This window comes from Lissotriton vulgaris, chromosome 4_1 (assembly GCF_964263255.1).
Source record: "Lissotriton vulgaris chromosome 4_1, aLisVul1.2, whole genome shotgun sequence".
NCBI classification, from domain to species: domain Eukaryota; kingdom Metazoa; phylum Chordata; class Amphibia; order Caudata; family Salamandridae; genus Lissotriton; species Lissotriton vulgaris.
In genome coordinates this window covers 4,144,872-4,168,274 of record NC_141691.1, presented here as the reverse complement: position 1 = coordinate 4,168,274, position 23,403 = coordinate 4,144,872, and positions in this window count along the sequence as shown.

Sequence of the window (23,403 nt, the reverse complement as noted above, 5' to 3'; positions counted from 1 at the left end):
AGCCCTGCCGATCACCTATCCGACGCCTGACATACTGTTCAACGAATTACTGGCAGCTGGAGCTGTTGCGGACTGCTGGACATTCCGAACTATTGTACATTTTTGAAAAGTCAGTCAGCAGTCAGCTGACTGGCTACTTAGAACAACACGGGCTCCTCATTTCACCCGACCAGCTTTCATTGAAATCACAGCACAGAATCAACACTGTTGGACGTCACCAGATATAGAAGGTTCAGCTTGGATCACGGTCCCTCTGCACATCTGGCGCAGATGAATATTTCCACAGTATTCAATACAGCGGCATGACTTGCAAGTGTAAGGGTCAGTGGGTACCTCCTAGCCGCTAGCCCCTAGCTCCTAGCCGCTAGCTCCTAGCCCCTAGCCGCTCGCTCCTAGTCCCTTGCTCATAGCCCCTAGCTCCTGGCCACTAGCCCCTAGCTGCGTATAGTGTTTCCTCTCTCACAGAAGCCAGCCATCCCAATCTCTCCCCTTCGGTCAAACTCTAGAGCGCCCCTCTGTGGCATGGCCAGGCTCTCCATTGAGGCCAGTGTGATGTACACCTCTGTGGCCCCTTGAATTGTCAACCATTGTTCCCCAGTGACAGAAATCCTGCGCTTCTCAAGAGGCTTCCAGCTGTGACTCACCGAGGTTATTCTTTTTTTTTTTTGTTTAAATGTTTTTATTCATAGTATTACATTTATTTCCCCCCCCCCCCGATCCCCCGAATGACAGACAGGTAAACATACGCACATTAACGTCATGAGCATTACATTGTTTTTTTCTTTTGTTTTAACCCATCATTACATAAACCAGACTTAAGAGCAAAATTCTATATACATTACATCCTTATATATACATTCGATTATGTTTGTGAATCCCGCCATAGTGTAAGAGGGGTCCAGATCTTCATACCCTTTTTATACCGTTGTTTACCTTTTCGTTGGTAAATGGCTATCTCAATATTATGTACCGCCAATTGCCTAGCTAACCACTGTTGGAAAGAGGGCACTAACGGGTCGAGCCAAGCGGAAGCTAGGCATAACCGCAGGACAGCCATCGCTACGAATATGAACTCTTGGCCACTTTCAATGTTATCTGGTTCGTCTGCCCCAAGTACCATTGCCTCTTTTGACAAAATCACCTCTCTATGAAGAACAGATGATAAGAACCTCTCTATGTCTTGCTTTAAAGGGATTAGCCCAGGGCAAGAGGCAAAGATATGTATGGAATCGGCTTTAGATAAGTTGCATCTCGGGCAACAGGTCCCTTTGCCGGTTCCCCATTTTGCAATCTTGTCAGGTGTATAATAAAGAAAAAAACAGGTTTTGTAGAATTGTGCCTGAAGTTTAGTGGAGATCAGATTAGTTTGAGCTAGTTGATAGGTGTATAGAAAGCCTTAGTTTGAAATCTCAAGTTTGCTTTGCCACTTCATTGATGTTTTATCTAGGTCGTCCGGGAATATGGCTATCAGCATCGCGTACACTCCACCTATAGAATGATTTTTAGAGTGTATGATCATCTCTACTAGGGTAGATTTTTCCCCCAATGTCCTAGCCCCCAGTTTGCGAGTTATAAAGTCCCTGATTTGGAGGTATTTAAAGAAATCTCTCCAATCTAAGCTATATTCTTCCTTCAAAGCTTCAAAAGATTTAATCCCCTGTGTTGTAAACATGTCCCCTAATTGTGTAATTCCTGTTCTATGCAATTTGCTCACACAATTATCCTTGAAAACTATTGGTGGGAGAATTGGATTGTTCCATATCGGTGTGTAATGAGAGATTTGTCCTATTCCTAGTGCTTCTCTTACAGCAGCTATAGAGAGTCTTAAATGTGACCTTCTTGTGATAACTGTCATGAATATGCCTCCATAGATAACCATTACTAGAGTTTCCAACGAGTAGCTGGAAGATCGATACTGTATGATCTTCTGTGTTATCTCCCTCTTGTAGTAGTTCCTTACTGTAAAGAAGTACACATGACCAGTAATATCTTCTCAGATTAGGAAGAGCTAGCCCACCACTATCTTTAGGAAGGGTGAGATATTTGTATGCCAGCCGGGGTTGTGCATATGCCCATATAAATTTTGAGAATGTGCGTTCCATTGAGGTGAGCCACTGGTTAGAGAATTCCAAGCAAATTGCCCTGAATAAGTATAATATTTTTGGGAAAAACACCATTTTGATTGCGTTTGCTCTCCCAATGATGGACAGATGAAGGTTATCTAGGCGTCGTAAGTCCTTATGCATTGAGTTCAGCATTGGCTTGACATTAATATCCACAACTTCCTCCAGGTTTGAGGAGATGGTGACCCCCAGGCAAGTTGCTCCCTTTACTACTCTAGGATCATCCATCACAGTTTTTTGATTTAAAACAATTTGTGTCTTCCCCTGATTGAGTGCTTAGCCAGAGACAAGTCCAAATTTCACAGCCTCGGCCTCGATGTTCAGCATTGCACCTACAGGATCTGGGGTGACTATAGCAATATCGTCAGCATATGCTAGCGTTTTTGTAGCGTATCCCTGAGATATGATAGGTGCAATGTTGTCGTTTTTTTCCAGGTAGCGAATAAAAGAGCTATATATATTGCAAAGAGCAATGGCGAGCAAGGGCAGCCTTGGCGAGTACCTCTAGATATAAGAAATTCCTTGGTTAAACTTCCATTAACGGACACTTCAGCCTTTGGATTAACATACATTTTTTGTGTAGCCTGAATAAACCCTGTTCGAAATCCCATCACAGCCATTGCTTTCCAGAGAAACTGCCAGGAAACCCTATCAAAGGCCTTCTCTGCATCCAGAAGGATTAGGGCCACAGGGTCTCCTGCAGTTCCTGTTCCATAAAAAAGCGTGATAACCCTCTGAATATGATTTATTGTTGACCTCCCGGGGACAAAACCATGTTGGCTACTTGCTACTAAATTTTGTATAATTGGTGCTACCCGGTTTGCCAAAATTTTTGAATATATTTTGGAGTCGGCATTTATAAGAGTTATGGGGCGGTACGACCCCAAGAGTTCAGGGGGTTTCCCTTTTTTGACAAAGATCACAATTTTAGCCCTGGACCAGGAGCTAGGTGGTTGACCCCCAGAGAAAATATGTATGATCAAGTCAATCAGTATATGCCTGATTTGAGCTATAAATGTACTATAGAACTCTGAGAGGATGCTATCAAGTCCTGTTGCCTTCCCTTTCGGGAGGCTTTTGACAGCCGTTAGCATCTCCTCCATACTAGGAGTTTCCCCTAGAGTCTGCTGTACGTTTTCCTCAAGGCTGTCACTTTCGCAGTTTTTTAGGTAATTTTCCATTTCAGCTATGTCCCCACTGCCATCTTCTGAATATAGTTCTGTGTAAAACCGACAGAATTCAATACAGCGACACAACTTGCAAGTGTAAGGGTCAGTGAGTACCTCCTAGCCGCTAGCCCCTAGCTCCTAGCCGCTAGCTCCTAGCCCCTAGCCGCTAGCTCCTAGTCCCTGGCTCCTAGCCCCTAGCTCCTGGCCACTAGCCCCTAGCCGCTAGCTGCGTATAGTGTTTCCTCTCTCACAGAAGCCAGCCATCCCAATCTCTCCCCTTCGGTCAAACTCTAGAGCGCCCCTCTGTGGCATGGCCAGGCTCTCAATTGAGGCCAGTGTGATGTACACCTCTGTGGCCCCTTGAATTGTCAACCATTGTTCCCCAGTGACAGAAATCCTGCGCTTCTCAAGAGGCTTCCAGCTGTGACTCACCGAGGTTATTCAATGAAATCAAACAGCTGTTTGAAATTAAACATGACATGAACATGTCCGCCAGTCCAGTGGCCCTCCATCTGTCTGCTGCTCCCACTGGTGGCCAATAACATGGAAGATGTCCCTCGCCCCAGGCGCAGGAAGTGGAATCTGTGCGTCACAGGTGATGCTGCGTCATCCTTCCTTCCCATACATGGTCCTCAGCCGGAGTCTGTTCTTCTTTCTGACACTCTGTCAGGGATGGCTGTACGTCGTGTCTGTCTCAGGACAGAATACGGACGCGTGCACACACTCTGGGTACACTTACTCCCTGCATCCGGGACTCCCTTGCCCTTTGCTGAAGCAGCTTCCAAGGGCGCAGCATACACAGGCACGCGGGCTTAGAAGGGACCCCTATTACCAGATCCATGCACTGGCCCCAGTGACAGAGAGGACTTACCTCCCACGAAGGGAGCGACCCTCTCAAGGGCGCCGCTGTTCACTGCTCCTAACGCGAGCGGGGAAGGAAAGGCCCCCAAACATTCGAATGATCTTCCAGTTGCCCTCCGTGGCATTAACAATAATATTTACTTCGAAAAACAATTGAAATCCAGTTTTTTTAAAGATCCTCAACCGACGCGCGGACGCTCAAAGGGCCTCCTCTTCCTGCTGTAGCGTTGGGGCGCCAGGTGTGGGCAGATGTGGCGCTTTGCACGTGACCTGTCCATTCTTTACATGTGAGGACCTCAAGGCTGAACCCAGGACTCATTGTAGGCGCGTGAACGGCCACTCAGCCCTCTGCAGAGGCAAAGCCCCTCCCCTGGGGTCCACTGAAAGGACCTCAGAGCACTCCCACTGCAGGAGGTGAGGAAAACACAGGACATATTCCGCGTACAGCACTTGGTGCCAGGGGCAGTTTCAAGGACTATCCTGGCGTACTTTGACAGACAAATGACGACCATTGCAAAATTAAAAAGAATTATTAGCAGGAAAAGATAGAAGGTAATGCGGCCCTTCCCCATTTCAAAGAGTTGGTGAAATTAAGATGCCCAAAAGAATTTAAAAAAACATTTTGTTTCTTTTTTATGACAAGAAAACCCTAAAAATAATATTATTTGGGGTAATTCATAACATTGTAATGTTAGAAAATGTTGTGTATTAGATGAGAGATCAGACTATCAAAAGAACATCCCATCCAGTCTTCCAAAATTATACAATACATGCAAAAATACCTCCACTATATGCATTCCACCGGGCAAGCAGTCTTACACTTACATAGGATGCCTGACTATGGAAAAGAGAAACAAACCATAACCAAAGCCAAGTGAAAACAACAAATGACTTTTAATTAGTAAGGATTTCAAATAAATAAAATAAAGTATCTTTACACAAACAAATCACTCACATATATTTGTTTTCTTTTCTACGGGCAATTTTGTGTAATTTTTGCAGGAACATCCTTAGCAGCACAGGAGTGCGCGAAAGACAAGATGACATTTTAGATGAAAACATTTTACATGGAAACACTAGTGGTTAGATGTCCCCTCTGAACCAGCAGATGTTTTGTACACAGTGATAATACTGTCAGGTTTTTACTCACAAAATGAAGAAAGATTGATCCCTTTTCTGAACAATTTTGCACCGACCTGGATTGACATCTGAATAGATTGGGGCATATTTACAAAGTCTGGTGCATCTCTGCAAATCAGCAAAGATGCACCAGAACAGATGCGTCACACAATTCCCCCCTTGCGCCACCACGGATGCGTCGCATTTACAATGCGTCGCATTGACATAGTCTTGACATAGTGCAAGGTGGGGCACATGCGTGACACAACTCCAGCAATACACAGAAGCCATCCATACTTAACGTGGTGCGTCACTCCTTACGCCTGCTTCATGCAGGCGTAAAGGTTTGACGCAGCAGCGTTGTAAAACTGACTCAGTGAAATATTGTAGATTTCAATGGGTCAGTTTTACGGGGTTTTACTGTGAGGGAACGCCCACGCTGCTACAGAACGCTAAAATGAAACCTGACGCAGGTTTCATGTGGCGCAGGACTTTACAACGTAACACATCTGCCTAGATGCATCACGTAAATAAGTTGCAAAGTGGCACATGATTTACGCTGCCGCTGCGTCACAAAATTGATGCAACGGTGTCGCAAATGTGTCACAAGGGGCTTGTAAATCTGCCCCTTAGTGTCTTGGGAGCGCCCCACATTTTCAAATTAACTTGTGGAATTTCTACCCAACCTTTTTTAGAGAGGGGCAAAAAACTAGCACTGCACAGGAGGGATAGCATAACCCCTTCTCTAATTCTAAAATCCCATCCTCATTTCAACCATTTGATGGAAATTATCAAAGAGGAGAATCTTTCCCAGGTAGTCTGCAGCCGGGAGTATCTAAAAATACAAAGGAAATAAACAGGAAACTCCTCTTTTAATTTCAACAATTCGGAATGTTTGGTGTGAATTAACAACATAGAAAATATAAATTTAGTTTTACACATTTCTAATTTCCTATCACTAGTAATCTATCTATATATATGAAAACAAAAGTATGTCTGTTTGTCCTTTATGCATTACTACACCATTCATCCGATCGCCATGAAACTTTGGGAAGTTGTTGAGCACACTCCCGCGAAGGTTTCTGGCAAAAAAAAAGAGCAAAAATAAAATAAAAATTTGTAAAATATTGGCCAACTGGCCTCCCAGGGCCCTTATAATCTTTCCAATACCGAACGTTTACAGTTTCCGGTGCGACTCGCTTTTGCAATGACCATCAACAACTCATAAGGACAGTCGCTGCAAGTGTGTGGACTAGATTTGGAGAATCCGTGCTTCTCACATGGACATCTGTATGTGGCCAGCTCACAAGTCGGAAAACCTTCTGATTTATTCGAGTACACACCAGACATACAGTGTATCCACAAGCACTCGAATAAATAAACAGAATTAAAACAACACTTTAAAATGTTTTCCATATTAAAATGAATAAGTTTCAATAAAAATGACACAATGTAAATTGAATGTTATCATAACAAGTTTCCTTAAATTTCCTTTCTTCTGAGATCGCAGCAACACGCGACGGGTAAGCTAGTAGTAAATCAATGTCCTTTCTTGCAAATCAAATATTAAATAGGCTGAATCCCAACTGACTATAACAAAATTAAACACATTTTTAAATAACATTAGGTTGCCATTCCATTTTTGTTTATTTTATTTTACCTGTTATTATCTTCTTTCTTTATGTGACGAGAGAAGATTATGCTCCTTTTACCATCACCCTTGAGGAGTCCAATTTCGGATGAGACAATTCAAGTTGTGCTCCAGGAAAACCGAGTATTACTTAAAGGTAAAATATGCAAAATATGCCTCCTCAGAAGCAGAATCCAAAGGGAAATCCTCGATTCTCCTTGGATAGTGAAATTTGTGTTTGGGAGGAACATTAAGTCTACTTAGAACTCAACATGTCTCTAGCACCAGATCACATTACACCAAAAATATAGAATTATGTACATACTTTTAAAGGAAACAATATACACTTTCAAATGGTTTCTAATAGATTTTTAGTTAAAGTTTTTGTTTTTAGTTTTATTCAAAAGTGCATATATTTTCATTTTTAAAAGCATATACACGTGTCTATGTTTTCTATTCATTTTTCAATCAGGTCGTTGAATGCTAGGGAAGTGTGTTCTTTTAATATGCTTTCAAAATTACTTTCTTTTAAATATTTATTTTGTCTTTAAGCCATAACAGAGCATTAAATCCTAGAATAAAATATTACAATCAAATAAACATACACCGAAATAAGTGAAAAACCTGCTTAGATCCAACATGCATCATAGTTCTTTTTTTAATGTAGCCAAAAGATTTAGTGAACTCAGTAAAGAGAGTCACAAAGGTGAACAAAAGCAGTCTTAGTCCATAAATTCTCATGGAGCACATGCAAAGCTGAAAAAAGAATCCTATGATTTAACCCCTTGCATGCGCATGACAGAACCAATCCGTCATGAGGCACGGGTGGCGTGTGCTCATGACAGCTTGGTTCCGTTATGGGGCTGCCGCCCATCCTATGCTGCATTTATTCCCCGCCTGTGCGGGTGAATTAATAAGTGGTGGGGCTGTGACGGAACCACGCCGTCATGAGCACTGCAGCGCCGTGCTCACCCCCATCCCTCCTGCGCCACGGCAAAATTTGCGCTGCGGCGAAGGGGTTAATAATATACAGAACATAAAAGTGCTGGGTCATGAGGTGGAGCAGAGACACTGTGCGCACCCTGTGCAGTTGTGATAGCAGGACCCGGATTAAGCTTGGACATCAAGCACCTTGTCCTAATCATCGTCAGAAGGCAACAACACATGTCGTATCTTGAAATATTAAGAGCCTCAACATGCTTTTTTTCCAATAAATGTTGGCATTCTGGGAGTATCCAATTTTTCCTCCCCTTCACATAGGTGGAGCAGAGGAACAGTGTATGCTCCACAGTTTAATTGCTGGCCCCACATGAGGGGCTTGTCCACCTATTCTATTTATGTGGCTGACCCTAACCTGAGGTGAAGGAGAGCAGGGGTACGGTGCGGTAAAAGAAAAAAGGAGGTATAGTTTTATAGCTTCCACAGTTTCAATCTTGTCAAGGAAACGCTCCATCTGAAACTCATTCTTCACTGAGAGGAAAGTGTTGATTAGGGGGTGGAGTAAGTGTTGTGACTGTATTAGGTTCATTGATTACTGACCATAATCGGCTTTGGTAATATTTATTACTATTAAAGCCCGCTGTCATCGGGTCTTCCCAGAACATTCCATTGATCGACTTCCTCGGTGTGACCCTGATGTATCTAATCCATGAGATTTTGTCGGAACGTGTCAGCCCCAAGATTTATTCCAACCCCTGTCAGTATGATGTAAGCTCAGGAGTGGCCCAGATCGAGGATTTGTTTAATCACTATCCCTTCTAAGATCGACTGAATACACATATCTAACCTGAGTGGAAGAAGTGAGGTGCAGCCAGGGAGGCCTGTCAGCAGGTTCCAAAGTCGATTTCCTACCAGAGTAAGGGCTGCTGCATCCTTGTGAACCGAGCACTCCACTCTGTAAATGGCAGCCCCACTGGTCTTTTGTTAAAAAATTTATAGTACCGGTGAAATTGGTCAGAATTTGGAGCTTCTTTGTACTTTTAACAACTCCCCAGTATGGTGTTTCAGTTGAGGTCTGCAAATGTCAATGTGGCAACACCAGTCCAGCTGCTCATTAAGGGTTAATCCCTGGTACTCAAAAGGGTGCACACGCTCCAGAAAGGAGCCTATATTCTTTGAATTTGGGCTAGTGGTGTTACAAGGATTGAGCTCAAATGCAGAATAAAGATCTACAAACAATGCATAAAACCTCCCTCATCCCATAACCACCATCTTCAGGAAAAGGCTTTTGGAGGAGGAGGTCCTGATCCTGCATGCTGGTGCTGGTGCTGTCCCGCAGCCAGCCTGTAGTGTGTGAGCGCTACCTTGGTATCTAGGAAGTCTTGTAACCTTCCTAGGAGGATTCTGCTGAATAACCTCTGGGAACAGTCAATATTTCTTATAGGCCTTTAATAGATGGAAGTGATGGACAGCCTTTTATATATAAGTGAAAGTTTTCTTCTTCCAGCCAGGTAGGTAGAATGGAAGCCCGCTTCAATATAACGTCAAACATTAACTGTAAAATAAGGACCCCAAAGGTCAATCTCACTGCGATAGAGGTCAACTGTAACTTTATGAGGACCTGGTGGTGTAATGCTAGGAGGCTCCTCTCTATCGAGCCTGTGTCTTAGTTCCACTAAGTTATCACAGCTATGAATAACAACGGGGGACTAGCCTCTCCTATAACAGAGTATGGGCTAGTAAAGTGTGCGACCCAATTGGAAGCAAGGACATTGGTTTCCACAAGTATAAAGTGCAGCAACTCACCATGAGGGTCTCAAGGCACAGGGAGTGGGGGCTGGATCTGCAGTTCAGTCGAAGAGCCAGGTCTTGAGGTCCTTTGTGAATTGCGGCAGTGATGATAATTGTGTGAGGTGCAGAGGCAGGGAGTTCCAGGTCTTTCCAGCGAGTTAGAAGAAAGATCTTTCTCAAGCTGTGGTCTTGCAGATCTGTGGGATGGTGGCCTGGGCCAGTTGTCCGAAGTGGAGATATCTGGTGGGAGTCTAGAAGGAGAGGCATTAGCTAAGGTATGCAGGTATGGTGCTGTGGAAGGCTTGAGAAGTTTGAGCATGATTCTCTTATTGACTGATAGCTAGTGAAGGTTTCTCGGGTGGCTGGTGATGTCATTCTGGCCAGGTATGTTCATGATGAGTCTGACGGAGGTGCTCTGTATAGTCTGCAGTTTTTTTGTAGTTTCTGGGTGGTGCCCACCCATAGTGCATTGTCTTAGTTGAATCTGATGTTGATGAGTGCATGGGTGGCCATTTTCCTGGATTCAGTGGGTTTCTGCTTAAATAGCTTATGAAGGAGGGAGAGCATGTGGAAGCACGAGGACAAGACGGCATTGATTTGGTGGCTCAATGAGAGCAAGGAGTCCAGGATGATGCTGAGGTTTTGTGCATGGTCCATGAGAGTGGGGGGACTCTGAGCACTGTGGGCCACCAAGAGACATCCCAGGCAGAGGGGGAGGAACCGAGGATGAGGCGTTCATCTTGTCTGAGTTAAGCTTGAGGCAGCTATCCTTCACCCAGGGGATGACTGCTGTTATCCCATTCTGGAGGTTGTTCTTGGTGACTGTGGGTATGTTTGTGAGGGAGATAACCAGCTGGGTGTCATCAGCATAGGAGACGATGTTGAGTCCATGGCGTTTGACGATGGCTGCAAGTGGGGTCATGTAGATGTTGAAGAGTGTGTGGCTCACGGAGGATCCCTGAGGCACTCCACTGCTGATATCTGTGGGTTGTGATTTGAATGGTGAAGTAGTGTGGCTCACTGGTTAGAGGCGGCAGACCCGAGAACAGAGGACGGCCCGGGACCAGGGTTCGATTCCCGGCGCGGCAGGTTTCTGGACCCAGGGTCAGCGGACTCGATAATTCTCTCGCCTCGGTGCCCACTCTGATCAGCGATCACACTCGGCAACTCTGGCCATTAGCTTGCCTCATCTTCACTAACGGCCCCACCAGACCGCCGGGGATGCCTGGTCTCACCCTGGAGATACCCATTAAGGGACCATCTCTCAGGGAAGCCAGGAAGGGTTTCGCAGCGGTCGAAGCGCCTTGGGACCCTACGGGTAAGTAGTGCGCTATATAAATGCCAATACATTTACATTTACATTTACATGAAAGTCTGACTCTCTAAGTTCAGCCAGTGAGAAAGGAGCTAATCCATTCTAGGGCTTTCTCATGGATGCCGACACCATGGATTCTTGCACAGAGGGTGTTATGGCAGATGGTGCCAAAAGGAGGAGGATGAGGGCTGCAGTCTCTGGTCGGTCAAGGAGGACGTCATCTGTAGTGGCAAGGAGAGCTGTCTCAGTGTTGTGGTTGGTTCTGAAGCCTGATTGGAAGAGGTCCAGGATATTGCTTTGACCTTAGCTGGGAAGGAGAACAGAGAGATGGGTATGTAGTTGTGTTGCTTGATAGCTTGCATCAGAGCAATCCAGGCCCACCTACAGGAAGGGTTGCACCAGGTTTTTTTGGTTTCCACATACAAGATTCTACAGAGCACTAATCTTTCATTGTTTATCGCTAACGTATGACTAGTCCTTTAAGTGGAATTCCCATTCTGAAAGTGATGTTTGTTGAGTTTAGTGTCTCTTAACTCACAATTTAAAATCACACCTTACGTAAAGTCAAATTTCAAATTGCAGTTTTATTGAAACCGGTGCATGTTCACCTTTGCGTGAGTGGGAAACAGCACATCTTCATCAACACATGGAGTTGACCCGGCGCATGCGTTCTGCATCAAGGTGCTTTGGTTCAGTGAACCCAAGTGGTTCCCTGTATCCAGCCAGGTGCTCCATTGTTGTCAGCCTGAACCTTTGACTGGATGCAGGTCCAGCACGGCCATATATCTTATTTAAGTGCTTATTGCTTCTAGGCAGCACTATTTTGCATTTATTCATTGAAAAATCACATCTTGATTCTATTTATTGGAGTGTTGTGATTTTGGACTTGTTTTAATTATTAAATGAAGCTCTAATTTTGTAAGAAGCTATGGTAACTTTATGTGTGGTGTTTGCACTGTTTTACTTTTAAAAGTTTTATAGAAATACATAAAAAACACATTGTCACTAAAGCTAAGACTGACCGCTCTGTGCAATGCTACTCGATGATGATCACCCGTGAACCTAGGGTGAGTTTGTGACTTACCTTGATTAGGATTATGTTCCCTGTTTGGATAAGGTGCATACCTCTGCCAACGATAAACCGAATTTCTCACATTCACTAATTTAACCAATCAGATTTTAAGATGAAGTGCTATTTCACACCCCCCCCCCCAGTTGTCCTATTCCTATTTATTTTTCCCAGCTTCCCTCTGTGCATTTCTCTGGCAGAGGTAAATGCAATGCACATGAAGCACAAAAAATGTGAACAAAAGAAGCCTGCTTTACTTGTCAGAGCTTGTTCATAAAGAAGAGTAATAATAAAAAAGACTGTGGGGCACCGTTGTCAAGGATTTTGCCTCACCCTTGCACCATGCAAAGGAGTGCAGGGTGATGCTAAACATAATGAGATTTACCAAGCCATGCAAGGCCACCTTGCCTGGATGTGTGAGGCTTGGTATATTTGGAGAAACTAAAGGTGGCCCAAGTCGCAGCCTTGATTTACTCTGCTCCAGGGAGGCCTTCCACAGGTGGAGTGTGCATGTTCCAACACATCCACCCATGTATTCTGAAGAATTCACAGCTTTACCATGAATGGTAGACCTTGGAATGCATCAGAATGTTTTGCCTTCCTGGGGGAGGTGTAACAAGCACAAGTAGAAAGATAAAAAAGCTGTAGAAGAATATTTTTGTGCAGGAAGGTATCTCTTCATGCTCAAAAACAATCCTGCCTGTAATGCAGGCATGCTTGCACCATGGTGCAAGGGGCCAGCATTGGCGCTATGCAGCAGTTTGTGCGCCAGTGCAAGGAGAGAGCATAAATGTGCCATATATCGATAGACATAGCGCATTTCTGCCCTCATCCTTTCACACTGCTCTGCACAGCCAGGTGTCTTGTTACGTTTCCTGAAATAACGATAAATGTGGCCCAAAAATGTACTGGGAGCTGAAAAGAGATGCACCGATTGTTACAAACGTTTTTACATTTCTGCATCCTTTGGTTTATCTGCTTTCTCCAAATTTTGTTGACATGTTGCTAGGATGATGCATCAGGAAGCAGACTGGGTTCAAGATAAACAGTAATGTAGAGCTGTAATTTGACACTGATGTTCCTCAGGTCGCTTGTGAACAATAAAGGACACACACCATTGCAGTCTGGTATATGACAGACAGTCAGGGCAGATCATATCCTTAACTCTGAGGAGACTGCAATGAGAGAAGAGGCAAGCACTACAGCTCACAGATGCACATCCTGTTCTTACCACTGACAGGGGACTTGAGAGGATAAACATAAATCTCTTTTCACATGGATAGATCCTGGTCTTAACTCGACAAGAATTTACTCATATAAACTGATTTTCCCTGTTGGCATACCTAGCATAGGCCTCCACATTGGTCACCCCGTATTAATTGGCTCTAAAACTTCACCATTCCAAGATGGCGACCGATACCAGCCATCAGCTTGCAGCCCTTCCTCGCTGTCTACTCTTGTTGCAACGCAACATATGGGCGTCTTCGCATGCAGAAGCTCACCATCCGGCCATCGTGCTGCACTGACGGGACCCCATTACGGCCCCTCTACGAGCGATTCAAGGTAAGCTCCCGTTAGAATCGCGGCCCCCTTATGGATCCGAACGAGTCCGGTAACACCCGCGACATGATCCATGTATGTTTTCATTGCAGGCTCGCACGGAAGAGGCCATTTCCATTGAGCGCCTTACTAGTAAACCGATCTTCGGTTACGGTAATGTAATTGCCTTCACTTATCGCCACTCACTTGCCAACTGCCCCCACCTCTATTCTCAAACCATGTGTCTCTGTTCACAGACTATCACCGCCCCTTTTAATTGAAGTCCTGTACCGAGCCCAAGCAACACGCTAGGCTCTTCCGGTAATGTGGTTTTTCACTTTCAATGCACAAAAATTGTCACCTTGGCATAAATGCAGCACTTCTAATTTCGGACTATAATACCTCCATTTTAGGTCACGAATTAATTCGATCGCTGTTGGCCGGTTTTTATCTTCATTTTGGTACTTTGGAATCGTCACCTGGTAATTGTGAATTTTTTATTTGGAATAGGCAGTGTTGATAATTACCAGCCCCACACGAATACTAACCACAACAAATCCTTTCAGGTATCAACAACAATTGGAACTGATTGGAAGCTTGTTCATCCACAACTGGCCCACTCAGCCCAGCTCGTGGTAACTATTCTCCTTCACTCCCATCACCACGATATTCCACCACCAATATTACATATTCCCCGCCACCTAGCACTATTGCCACATAAAAGAACGCGGTATGCCTTGTTCGTATGTTCTGTTGTCATGCATCCCAAACACGAGCACAATGAGTTCCGTGCCCTTTGGGAACACCCGACTGCATATGCACACGTTGCACCTTGCATGGAAAAACGGCTGTGGACTAGCACATTAGTCTTTTAGCGCTTACACTGTAAATAATTGATACAGAAAAAACCTTTTTCTCTTTTCTTTTTCCTCCTGTTTATACCCTACAGGCTCACTTGATAACTCAGGCAAAATCAATTCTAGTCCTGAAGATGATCCCAGTACATTATTGGAGATAGGGATCGAAACGTTCGTCGACTGTTTTGCAGTACTGCCCGTTATTTAATTTTTAATTTCCCGGCAGTTTCTGTGGGTTTGTGCTTATTCAAGAATTTCTTGCATTGTATTATAAGCCACCCTTTTCTCCTTGTTTGCCTGTGAATTCTTTGTCTTTTCTTTCTGGATTGTCTCCCCTTGACTTGGTACAGGCTTGTGCCCAGTTATTAATGTGCGAAATGTTTTCGCTTTATGCTGTTTATCTTCATTATTTTGAAAATAAATACTTCTAGGTCCGGCTGGACACTAAAAGAGAAAAAACACAGTCTTTATTTTTAGCCTGTGAAAACTAATCCTTTAGATATCATTATAAACCTAGGACCTTTGTAATATAAAATTAATAGCTTAACCCATGGTCCTCGGCCATTATTTTGGGTTCCCTTGTATACCAAACCTACTGTGAACAATAAAGGACACACACCATTGCAGTCTGGTATATGACAGACAGTCAGGGCAGATCATATCCTTAACTCTGAGGAGACTGCAACGAGAGAAGAGGCAAGCACTACAGCTCACAGATGCACATCCTGTTCTTACCACTGACAGGGGACTTGAGAGGATAAACATAAATCTCTTTTCACATGGATAGATCCTGGTCTTAACTCGACAAGAATGGAAAGACAAATACCCCGACTCAGATACACAGGGTGGGGAATGGTCCTAGAAGAAAGATACATATCACCACTCTCTGCTCACCTATAACAGGTGACTTTCTCTGGTCTCTTCCTGTAGCTGACCTCGCTCAGTGTCTCTCCAGAGTACACTTTGGTGATGACCCCCAGGAGAAGCTGCCCAGGTGTGGAGAGTGTTTCCAGCTCCCAGGACTGCAGAGTGCAGGCAGATCTCACCAGTCTCTTCAAAGTGCAAAGGATGAATGTGATGTACAAGTACCTGTGAAGCTCCATTTGATGGGGTGACTCAAAGCTGCAAGTCCACCAGAAACTTCTTTAAGGAGGATGTAGGAGGTGGGCTAGGCAGTAGTGTCAGAATGGCTGAAATGACCAAGGGAGCCTGCACTCCTACTCAGTCCTTTCTCTGACTTTCAGCCTAACTTTCAAGATATTCCTCACATCACCACAGGTTGTACAGGTTCAGTTTTATCCCAAAATAAGGCACCATTGGCATGAGTCTCAGGTACCAGTGGAAGCATCTTATGAAGGCAAAATAATGACAGGTTTCAGGGCACCTAATGACCCATTGGAGGCCCCTATTTCCCTGAGCAGCTACCACAGGTATTATAGAGGTGTGACTAAAACTCCCTCTCTGAGAAGTAACACTCACCTGTACTTTCCAGAAATAGTGGCTCTCGCCTTGAGACCTAGAAGATTATTCTCTGAGGAGGATGCAGACCAGAGCAGAGCAAATAATGAATGTAGAGAAAAAAACCATGAGGTCCATTAGATACATAAAATGAAGAGCCAGTAGTAATGGATTTATATTTACTTTTTGCGCACCTTGTACGTTGGTGAAATAGTGCTTCTGCTGATTTTATTATTGACATAAAATCACTATAATCTCATCTCTGCACCAGAATCTACTTTTGAGCCATATTTATGGCCACATCACACAGTGCATTTCTGCCTCAGTGCCTACCTGGTGCCATTTCGGGGACCCAATGCCAGCGGTGGTAACCTTGCACTATGATTAATGGGTTCCTGTGATGTACGAAGGATTGTTTTGGGGCAGGAAGGGGCATTTTGCTCTTTCTATGTGTGTTTCAGAATGCAGCACACATAGAAATTGCTAAAATTCATCTTCGTTCTGCCTCATCTGGCCTGGAGTAGCATATGGGGCATTCCTAGGTCTACCACTTCTGATAAATCTGGGAATGCATCCAAATCCAAGGATGTTTCGTAGGAACACCAATGCAACACCTTTGAAATGCATCCCTGGGGCCTGGTAATGCAATGCTGTGATTTATGCCGTGTTGCTTTTCTCCAGATTTCTGAAGCCACCCACAACACATTTAGTGGTGCAAGAGCAACACAACGTCACTTATAACTGTGCCCCTAGATCTTCAGTAAGGTGCTTTTCGTATTGTGTGCCAGGATGTGGCATACACTTTTAGTCATGTGATCATGTGTGGCCGGGCCTAATATGAAGCCATTTTAGGAGTTGACGTCTAGGGTCGTTTCACATAAAGTGAGCACTGCAAGTGCCTATTTAAGGCAGAGGTTTTGGGGTGATCGTTGTTCTAAATGGTGTTGTGGTGTTTTAGCAACTTAGTGAAGTATGCAATCCTCAGTAAGGCCGGTGCAGAGTAGTAATATCGACGTAGAAATATCGAGTGGAACAAATATCGACAAAAAAAATATAGTTTGACAAGAATATCGACTGACAGGTAAGTAATAATGACAACAATAATATAGTTGTAATAAATATCGTTTACAAAAATATAGTTTACAAAAATATCGATTTATTATTAATGTTATGTATTTTAGTGTTTTAAATGATAATTGTTTGTTATTTTATTATATGTTTTGGAATTGTATTAGTTATTAATGTGTTTTATGTTTAATTTTGTGTTATTACTTCCGTAGCGGGTTGTGGGTAAGCATGGGCGAATTTTGCGAATCTGGCATTCGCGAATTTGCGTATTTGCGAACTCGCAATCCGCAAAATCTGTGAATTCTTGCAAATTTGCGGATTTTTTTGTTTTTATAGTGTTCGCAAGGGTTTCTGCCAGTTCGCGAGGATTTTGTACCAGTTCGCAATTGCGAACTTACTTTTCGGCAGGCAACGGCCGCGACTATGTTGTTTTTATGTCTGGTTCATCATCACAGGTTCACAGCACCCTCTGTTTCAACACTGCCACCCTCTGTTTCACCCATGCCACCCTCTGGTACATCAATGTCACCCTCTGGTTCATCATCATCACTGTAGATTATGGGGGGAAAAAGCAAGCACACCTGCCCTGCTTCAACTGACATGAATTAATTTGGGGTTGATTTATTAATGTGTCACTGTTTTAAAATTCCAGTCTGGCACCTGCTTCTTTACCTGTAATTTGCTTTCTGTTACAGTGCAATTTTTTTTCCAGGACCTTTGTGGCTATTCAATAAGCCTGCTGTGAGGGTCAGAGCAGGGTCATACAATTGTTGCAACTAGCAACTGAACTCTGGAGGGGCCCCAGTCCGGAAGCACTACAGGGAATGGTTACTAATGATGAATTTGAACTTTTGCACCTGCTGAGTGCTTTCAGTTTAGCAAAACTCGTTTTTCTGCAGAACAGCAAATGTAATGTCCCAAACAAACTTACTTGTGAAAGTTGATTTCTAATCCAAAAGTGATCCAAAGAAAGTCAAAAGGCCTCACATCCAAAAAAGGGCAGGCAAATGTCAGCCTGAGGAGTTATTCTGATAAAAATCATCATTTTCAGAAGGTCTATGCTGCTTGCTAGTGGATTTCTTGTGCAGAATTGCAAATTTTGTAATTTCGCAAGTGCGAGATTGTTGCTGCCCGCCGCACCTACATGTTCGCAATTGCGAACTTACGCCGCAAAATTGTATCACCAAGAAAAAAAAATCTGCTGCGTCCGAATTTGCGGATTTTCGGTAAATTCGCAAGCGTTCGCTGATCGCGAATTTACCGGAAATCGGCAAAATCCGTGAGCGGAACGGATTTTCCGCCCATGCTTAGTTTTGGGTTTATAGGGGAATAGGGTGGGAAGTAATTTAATTATATAAAATTAATTGATTAATTAATGTGCTAATTAATTAATAATAGTGTAATAATTATTTGTGTGATTAATTTTGAATAGACAATTAATAATTAATTATGTTAATTGTTTAATTAATTTTAGGTGTGTGTTGGGGAGTTCATATGTGTAAATGGTGTGAAGGGTGGTACTTACTTAATTTATTATTGATTAATTAATACATATTTTTTTAGTCATTATTAATTGTAAATGTGTTATTAAATGTCGGTGTGAAAGCTGGTAATTAATTAATTAATTAATTTATGTGAAAAAAAAACATTAATTTTCATTAATAAATTAGTAAATATTAAATGTAATTTTGTAATTAATTTTAGGTGTGAGTTGGATGTTATAGTTTTAAATAATGTGTAATTAATTAATTTGTATTATCTTTGTTAATAATAATATATTTTAATGTATATATTAATTATGTTTATGTTGGAAATTAAATTTAAAAAAAGAATTTTGATAGTTAGTTTTTTTTATTGTTTTGTGTTCCAACGCTTTCCTTACTATTGTACTCACTGGAGTGGGAATAGTCATTTTTACCCCTACACTATCCAACACTTTCCCTACTGTTGCACTCTGTGGAGTGGGAATAGTAATTTTCACCCCTACGCTATCCAACGCTTTCCCTACTGTTACACTCTCTGGAGAGCGAATAGTAATTTTTACCCTTACGCTATCCAACCCTTTCCCTACTGTTGCACTCTCTGGAGTGGGAATAGTAAATTTTACCCCTACGCTATCCAACGTTTTCCCTACTGTTGCACTCTCTGGAGTGGGAATAGTAATTTTTACCCCTATGCTATCCAGCGCATTCCCTTCTGTTGCACCCTTTGGAGTGCCAATGGTAATTTTTACCCCTATGCAATCCAACGCTTTCCCTACTGTTCCACCCTCTGGAGTGGGAATAGTAATTTTTACCCATACGCTATCCAACGCTTTCCCTACTTTTGCACTCTCTGGAGTGGAAATAGTAATTTTTACCCCTATACCATCCAACGTTTTCCCTACTGTTGCACTCTCTGGAGTGGGAATAGTAATGTTTACTCCTATACTATCCAACGCTTTCCCTACTGGTGCACTCACTGGAGTGGGAATAGTAATTTTTACCCCTACGTTATCCAACGCTTTCCCTACTGTTGCACACTTTGGAGTGGGAATAGTAATTTTTACCCCTACGCTATCCAACGCTTTCTCTACTGTTGCACCCTCTGGAGTGGGAATAGTAATTTTTACCCCTACGCTATACAGCGCTTTCCCTACTGTTGCACTGTCGGGAATGGGAATAGTAATTTTTACCCGTACGCTATCCAACGCTTTCCCTACTGTTGCACTCTCTGGAGTGGGAATACTAATTTTTACTCCTACGCCATCCAACGCTTTCCCTACTGTTGCACTCACTGGAGTGGGAATAGTAATTTTTACCCCTTCGCTATCAAATGTTTTCACTACTAATGTTTGTATTTTGTTATTTAATGTATGTATTATTATTTTTTAATACTTTAATGTGTTAATTAAATATAGAATACAATTTTTTATTCAAAATGATTTATATATGTGTTTATTTTATTTTTATATAATTATTAAAGTTTATAAATTAAATAAAGATAATAAGAAAATGTAATTAAGAAAATATATGTATATGTACACATTTATTGTGTTTATATTCATTAAATTAAGTTTATTTGTTATAATTAGTGAAAATATAAATGTAATTTAATTTATTTTGTTAATAATATTAATATTATTTAATTATTTAATTTAAGTTATATTATTTTTTAAAGTCGATATTTTTTACATCTATATGTTTTACATCTATATTTTTGAGTCAATATTGTTGTACTTACCTGTTTAAGTATAGGGATTCGATATTTTTGTAGTCAATATTTTTACATCTATATTTTTGTGAACTATATTTATGTTATCGATATTTAAACATGGAATCAGCAAGGCCTACTAGTGCAAGGGGTTCGCCCTTCTCTGCACAGAGTCCTCAGACCATAGGAAGAAGTTGGCACAGAAACTGGAAAATACAAAAGCATAGTTTATTAAACCTTTAAAGGTGGTACTACAGTCCACATAACACCCTTCAGTATTGTATAGAGTAGCACACCGAACTAAAGCACATGGCCCCATTTATACACAATGAGGGCGCTCAAAAGAAGGCGGTACAGAATACAAGAGCAGTTTTATAACCATGTAAGGACATTTCTGAACACAGTCGATAAATGGGTGGAGTTAACGGTTCTTGAGACCCCCAAAGGCACATTCCTCTCTGTTACTAATTAGGAACAGATGTGGACTCTACTGGGCATGCGCTGACATACAAAGGACGTTAATAATAGCCTGTTGCTGGGCAGATTTCAGGCGCAGTTAACAAGAAGGTAGGACAAAGCACATGATGAACACATGGCAATGAGTGGCATACAAAATGGCCGCTACGAATAAAAAATGGAGTCGGTTCATTTGCTACGATAACAGTCAAATACAGCATGTCTTCTGCTAATGCTTAACCTAATCGCAGTTGATTTACAACAGATGACCCTTTCAGCATTAGCTGAAGACATTCGACTTCTTAGGATAAGCTATATACTCATCCCTTATATCAATGACCATGATATCAGCTATCTCCTTGTTCAAATAATTCTGCATTTTGACCTATACAACATTTCCTTTGGTCGGTATGCAAGCAGTAATACACATAGAACATATCATCGGGCTACACTGGATACACACACAACAGGTGAAAATTATTGCAGGTATTATACATAGAGTAGTCAGTACTTTCCAGCCCCAGGCAGAAATTAGAGTCCAGAACAATCCTGCAAAAGTCCACGTACCATTCTCTGTATGGAGGTCTGCAGCGATCTTATGAAGTTTATTGATCGCTTTATACACTGATGGCGCATGAGCTGGAATTAACACACAGCAACTACTACCTATAATGCGCCATGCACCACCTCTATCTGCTAACATAACAACTAGAACCATTCGGTTCTGTAAAGCAACAATTCTAGCAATTTGCAATTCTTCAGTGAGATTTCCTAGGGGTTACAGCTGCTTGATCTATAACAGCTTCTACAACTCTAGTTAATCGTTGCACTTTTCTACTATTTAATGCAGCACCCACAAAGAAGAACAATCCTAAATTAAAATCTACATATTGTGGCAGGTTAGTATCTGTTTGATCCACATCATAAGTATTCAAGGTCCTCTTATGACGATTTACAGTAATATTATTGAATAATTTAAAATCTCGATGATACAATAGAGGTGCCAAAAACACAGGGGGCAACAAAAATGACACATAGCAAACACCTGTCCACCCAGCTGGTAATCGATAATATCCACAATTTCCACACACAAAGTAGGTGTTATGTGAAGCTAAAAAAGTGCTATTATTTAAGCTATCTATATTCAAATCAGTAATACAATCACTGATGCCAACAGGAATATATCCAATGCTCTGTACACATATTTCTGCTTGCGCTTGAGTACCAGAAATAACAAAATTTTCACTTTCAGCAAAGTCTCTTGTCTTGGTGAAGATATATGGCGTTGAAATATTGTCCGGTCGAAATTCCTCCCATTCCCATTTAGATCCATTCGCTTGGGGATATCCATCTTTGTCTTGATGACATTCTCTATTCATCCGGAAAAGCAGTCTGCCCACTGTAGGCGTCCTAGTTTCAAAAAGCAGGGTATATCAAGCTCGACAGGAGCCATTGTGTGAAAGAGGAAGAGGTATAAATGGCGTACCTCCTTTCTTTTGATGCGCAGGCATTATCCCACAAATCCAACAGTTTATGGCATTTGTAGCAATGTGGGTATGATGTAGCATCTGAATAAAAGTGTTATTAAGATAAGATTGTTGGTGTTTCAATTCTTGATATGGGAGCGTAAAGAAATAATGCTCCTCAGGTGTCGGTGTAGTAACAACAAACAACTCACGAGCAGGAGTTGTCTCCTCAACAGACCATGTTATTGTTGCCACAATCACCAAGACAACAATAAACCCTACAGCACAAAAAATCTCCTTCTTTTCCATTTTAACAAAACACAAAACAATTCTTTCTGAAACTAAAGTAGTTGTCAGAGCTCTTACACTCGGGCAGCCGTTGATTTCTTCACCACGGGCCAAGACGGGTGTCACTACTCTAATGCAGAGCTGATCCACCCCCCTTGCCACTTCGGCTCTCCGTTTCACTAACCCAGGGAATGCTCAGACAACTTTCACAAACACTGCAAACTCCTTTCTCGGTCTCAAATTATATCTCGTTGCTCCAGGGATTGTCTGGTCCGGGAAGAACTCCTCAGATCCATCAGGTGTCACAGCACGGCCTTTCTCCGCAGTCAGAACCTCTCGGTGGTCGGTCAACACAGCAGGCTCCACCAATGTAGGAAGTACTCACCGGCAATGTTTGCTGTAGATCCAATTTTTCCGGTTTGTGACTCGAACTTCTGTCCTTGTGGCAAGTAGCACTTGCTCTGGTCCACGCCACCTCAGCTCCAAACTGCTCGACCTCTCAAAGACCTTTATCATTACATGGTCGCCGGGTCGGAGTTAATGGCCTTCACCTGTAGATCTGTCAGGAAGTGCTTCTCGAACCTGTTGTCGAATTGAAACCAAGTTATCAGTTAACTGTGCCAAATAGTCACTCATTAGGACACAAGGTACATCATACACAGAACTTGGTTTAGGAATTCCCTAGATATTCGTGGGCCTACCAAACAGGATCTCATGAGGTGTGAGACCTGTCTGAGAATGAGGCACTGATCTAATAGACAATAATGCCAGTGGCATCGCATCTGGCCAAGTCAGAGAAGTAGAAGCCTGTATCTTGGCTAATTTCTGCTTCAGAGTAGCATTGTATCTTTCCACCAATCCTGCTGATTGTGGGTGAAACACTGCATGAAACTTCTGTTTAATCCCTAATCCTTTCAGGACATACATGGTAACATCCCCTATAAAATGAGGTCCGTTATCACTCCACAAAAATTCACAAACACCATAGCGAGGAAAAAATTCCTTCAAAGGGACCTTTGCCGTAGTAATTTCAGAATTGTCCTTTGTAGGGTATGCCTCAATC